This window comes from Engraulis encrasicolus, unplaced genomic scaffold (genome assembly GCF_034702125.1).
Source record: "Engraulis encrasicolus isolate BLACKSEA-1 unplaced genomic scaffold, IST_EnEncr_1.0 scaffold_1686_np1212, whole genome shotgun sequence".
NCBI classification, from domain to species: Eukaryota; Metazoa; Chordata; class Actinopteri; order Clupeiformes; family Engraulidae; genus Engraulis; species Engraulis encrasicolus.
In genome coordinates, this window is record NW_026945215.1 from 1 (window position 1) to 5,247 (window position 5,247).

Sequence of the window (5,247 nt, forward strand, 5' to 3'; positions counted from 1 at the left end):
AAAAAAAAGTGTTTNTTCACTTTTTCAGAAAAAAATCATAAAACCTGTTTCCAATAGCATTTCCGAAGTACCAAATCGACCGACTGCCTCTAGAAACAAAAAAAAAGATAAAAAATAAAATAAAATTTTGAATTTTGAATTTTTTTGAAAATTTCATGACCGGCGATATGTGACAAATTTCGAAAAAGTGACTTTTTCACTTTTTCAGAAAAAATCATGACCACCCTGTTTCCAATAGCATTTCCGAAGTACCAAATCGACTGACTGCCTCTAGAACCACATAAAAACACCACCCAAACCAACATGAAGTCACTTTGATTTTTTTGAAAAATTTCATGTGACAAATTTCGAAAAAGTGACTTTTTCACTTTTTCACATTTCATGAAACAATACCTAAAAAACAGCCCTGTTCTCAAACATCATTTCCGAAGTACAAAATCGACTGACTGCCTCTAGAGACAAAAAAAAACAAAAAAAAAAAATTTATTGTTTGAGACTTATGTTTTTGTGTGAATTTTTAGGAAAAATTTCGTCTATGACCGGCGATTATGCACGAAAAAATTATTCGGAGAAAACAAGTGACCTTTCTTTTTCACTTTTTCAGATAAAATGCAAATCATTGTTAGCGAAATTAAACCTGTTTCCAACCAGCATGTTTTTTTTCCGAAGACGTACCCAAATCGACCTTTGACCTGCCTCTATAAGAAGAAACCCAAAAAAAAAAAAAAACAAAAAAAAATTTTTGAATTTGAAAACTTTTTCTGAACAAATTCTTAAAAACTTTCCATGACCGGCGCTATGCGACCAAATATGCGACAATTCTTCACGGAAAAAAAGTGACTTTTTCTCAAGTTTTTTTCAGGAAAAAGAAAAAACTAAAATCAGCCCCCCCTAAAAACCTGTTGTTCCAACAGCATTGTCGCCGAAAGACGAGATATAAGTCAAGACGTACTACGTTCGTAGACCACAAATCGACCTGACATGCCCATCTAGAAACGAACACCCAAAAAACAAAATAAATAGAAAAAAAAATGTTGTTGAATATATTGAATATTTTTTTGGAAAAAAAATTTCCTTGACCGGCGATATCTCGCTCTTGCGAACAAATTTCACGGAAAAAAAAGTGACTTTTTTTCACTTTTTCAGAAAAAATCATACAACCTGTTTCCAACAGCATATTTATTTCGAACAAGTAGTACCAACCCAATCGACTGAACTGCCTCTAGAAATATCACACTTTAAGAAGACAAAAAAAATTTTGAATTTTGAATTTTTTGAAAAATTTCATGTGACAAATTTCGAAAAAGTGACTTTTTCACTTTTTCAGAAAAAAATCATAAAACCTGTTTCCAACAGCATTTCCGAAGTACCAAATCGACTGACTGCCTCTAGAAACACAAAAAAAAAAAAAAAAAAAAAAAAAATTTTAATTTTGAATTTTTTTTAAAAAATTTCATGACCGGCGATATGCGACAAATTTCGAAAAAGTGACTTTTTCACTTTTTCAGAAAAAATCATAAAACCTGTTTCCAACAGCATTTCCGAAGTACCAAATCGACTGACTGCCTCTAGAAACACCAAAAAAAAAAAAAAATTTTTTTTGAATTTTGAATTTTTTGAAAAATTTCATGACCGGCGATATGCGACAAATTTCGAAAAAGTGACTTTTTCACTTTTTCAGAAAAAATCATAAAACCTGTTTCCAACAGCATTTCCGAAGTACCAAATCGACTGACTGCCTCTAGAAACAAACAAAAACGAAAAAAAAAAAAACATTTTTTGAGTTTTGAATTTTTTGAAAAATTTCATGACCGGCGCATATAAGAAAAATTTTCGAAAAAGTGACTTTTTCACTTTTTCAGAAAAAATCATAAAACCTGTTTCCAACAGCATTTCCGAAGTACCAAATCGACTGACTGCCTCTAGAAACACACACACAAAAAAAATTGAATTTTGAATTTTTTGAAAAATTTCATGACCGGCGATATGCGAAAATTTTCGAAAAAGTGACTTTTTCACTTTTTCAGAAAAAATCATAAAACCTGTTTCCAACAGCATTTCCGAAGTACCAAATCGACTGACTGCCTCTAGAAACACAAAAAAAAAAAATTAAAAAAAAAATTTTGAATTTTGAATTTTTTGAAAAATTTCTTGACCGGCGATTTTCGAAAAATTTCGAAAAAGTGACTTTTTCACTTTTTCAGAAAAAATCACAAAACCTGTTTCCAACAGCATTTCCGAAGTACCAAATCGACTGACTGCCTCTAGAAACACAAAAAAACAAAAAAAAAATATTTTTTGAATTTTGAATTTTTTGAAAAATTTCATGACCGGCGATATGCGAAAAATTTCGAAAAAGTGACTTTTTCACTTTTTCAGAAAAAATCATAAAACCTGTTTCCAAAAATCGACTGACTGCCTCTAGAAACAAAAAAAAAAATAAAAAAAAAAAATTGAATTTTGAATTTTTTGAAAAATTTCATGACCGGCGATATGCGACAAATTTCAAAAAAAAACTTTTTCACTTTTTCAGAAAAAATCATAAAACCTGTTTCCCACAGCATTTCCGAAGTACCCCTCCAAATGCGATCCCCTCTGAACTGGCCTCATAGACAAATCCATCTTGCCCCAACCTAACAAAAAAAACAAAAAAAAGAACAATGATTTTTTTCTGCCTCAATCTTCGAATTTTCTTTGAAAAACATTTACATGACCCGGTCCCGTACATACAATGTCGACAAATTTCGAAAAAAGTGACTTTTTCTCTCACTTTTTAAGAAAAACCAATCATAAACAACCTGTTTCCCAACCAGCATCTTCCCGAAGCCCTACTCCAAATCGAGGCCGATGCCTCTAGAACCACCCAAAAAAAAACAGCAAACAAATTTTGATGATTTTGAATTTTTAAAAAAATTTCTTGACCGGCGGATATGACGGAAAAAAAGAAAAAAAATTTCGCAAAAAAGGACTTTTTCACTTTTCAGAAAAGAAAAAAAAAAAAAACCTGGTTACCCACAGCATTTCCGAAGATACCAAATCGACGCGACGCTGCCTAGCTAGAAACACACCAAAAAAAAAAAAAAAAAAAAAGAAAAAAAACTCATTACCATAATTATATTTATAAAATTTTTTTAAAATGTTTCCATTCAAGCACAATTTTCCCCGAAGTACCAAATCGACCTCTTCTCTCCCTCCTAGCCGTTGACTGAAGCCTCTAGAAACACAAAAAAAAAAAAAAAAACAAACAAACAAATTGGAATTGAAATCATTTTAAAAAAATTTTTTTTTGGAATTTTGATATTTTTTTGAAAAAAATTTCCTGACCGGCGATATGCGGGGGACAAAGAAGAAAGGAAAAAAAAAGAAAAAGGAAAAAAAAAAAAAAAGGTTCGAAAAAAGTTGACTTTTTCCACTTTTCAGGAAAAAACATCATAAAACCTGTTTCCAACAGCATTTCCGAAGTACCAAATCGACTGACTGCCTCTAGAAACACCAAAAAAAAATAAAAAATAAAAAAAAATTGATTTTTGAAATTTTTGAAAAATTTCATGTGACCTGGCGCGATCCGCCCGATATGCGACAAAATTTCGCAAAAAAGTGACTTTTCACTTTTTCAGAAAAAAAATATAAAACTGTGGTTCCACACCAGCATTTCCCGAGAAGTAGACCAAATCGGGATAACTCTGACTGCCATCTAGAAAACACCAAACAAAAAAAACGAATAACATTTTTTTTTTGAAATTTTGAATTGTTTTGAAAAATTCTATGGACCGCGCGATACTGCAGAACAAATTTCGAAAAAGTGACTTTTTCACTTTTTCAGAAAAAATCATAAAACCTGTTTCCAATAGCATTTCCGAAGTACCAAATCGACTGACTGCCTCTAGAAACAAACAACAAAAAAAAAAAATTTGAATTTTGAATTTTTTGAAAAATTTCTTGACCGGCGATATGCGAAAAATTTCGAAAAAGTGACTTTTTCACTTTTTCAGAAAAAATCATAAAACCTGTTTCCAAGAACATTTCCGAAGTACGAAATCGACTGACTGCCTCTAGAAACACACAAAAAAAAAAAATTTTGAATTTTGAATTTTTTGAAAAATTTCTTGACCGGCGATATGCGACAAATTTCGAAAAAGTGACTTTTTCACTTTTTCAGAAAAAAATCATAAAACCTGTTTCCAACAGCATTTCCGAAGTACCAAATCGACTGACTGCCTCTAGAAACACCAAAAAAAAAAAAAAAATTTTGAATTTTGAATTTTTTGAAAAATTTCATGACCGGCGATATGCGACAAATTTCGAAAAAGTGACTTTTTCACTTTTTCAGAAAAAAATCATAAAACCTGTTTCCAACAGCATTTCCGAAGTACCAAATCGACTGACTGCCTCTAGAAACACCAAAAAAAAAAAAAAAAAAAAATTTTTGGAATTTTGACATTACTGAATTTTTTGTTGGAAAATTTGCTATGACCGGGGTTGCGATATGGCGACAAATTGTCTGGAAAAAAAGTGGACTTTTTCACCCTTGCTTTTTCAGAAAAAATCATAAAATCTGTTTCCAACAGCATTTCCAAAGTACCAAATCGACTGACTGCCTCTAGAAACACCAAAAAAAAAAAAAAAATTTTTTTTGAATTTTGAATTTTTTGAAAAAATTTCATGACCGGCGATATGCGACAAATTTCGAAAAAGTGAACTTTTTTCACTTTTCTGCAGAAAAAATCATAAAACCTGTTTCCAAGAGCATTTCCGAAGTACGAAATCGACTGACTGCCTCTAGAAACACACAAAAAAAAAAAATTAAAAATTTTTTTTTGAATTTTGAATTTTTTGAAAAATTCATGACCGGCGTAGCGACAATTTCGAAAGGCTTTTCATTTTCAGAAATCAAAACTGTTTCCCCATTCGAGTCCAAATCGACTGATGCCTAGAACACCAAAAAAAAAAAAAAATTGATTTTGAATTTTTGAAAATTTGCGGCGATAGGACAATCGAAAAGTGCTTTTTCATTTTTAGAAAAACATACCTTTTCCACGCATTCCGAATACAAGACTGCCTCTAGAAACAAAAAACAAAAAATTTTGTTTTGAAAATTTCAGCGCGTGCACAAATTCGAAAAGTGATTTCCTTTTCGAAAAATTAAAACTTCCACAGATTCCAAGTACCAAATCGATGAGCCTCAGAAAACACAAAAAAAATTTGATTTGATTTTGAAAATCATGACCGGATATGAATTTCGAAAAG

The 5,247-nt window shown here is 31.1% G+C and overlaps 1 long non-coding RNA gene across 1 annotated transcript; it reads right to left on the reverse strand.

Moving 5' to 3' along the window:
* Positions 1 to 2,121: 2,121 nt before the first annotated feature.
* Positions 2,122 to 4,422, reverse strand: LOC134442476 (uncharacterized). The gene is made up of 3 exons (XR_010033393.1): positions 3,790 to 4,422; positions 3,439 to 3,555; positions 2,122 to 2,394 (listed from the first exon to the last, which is right to left on the reverse strand). It is a non-coding gene; the product is annotated as an uncharacterized LOC134442476 (long non-coding RNA).
* Positions 4,423 to 5,247: the final 825 nt, after the last annotated feature.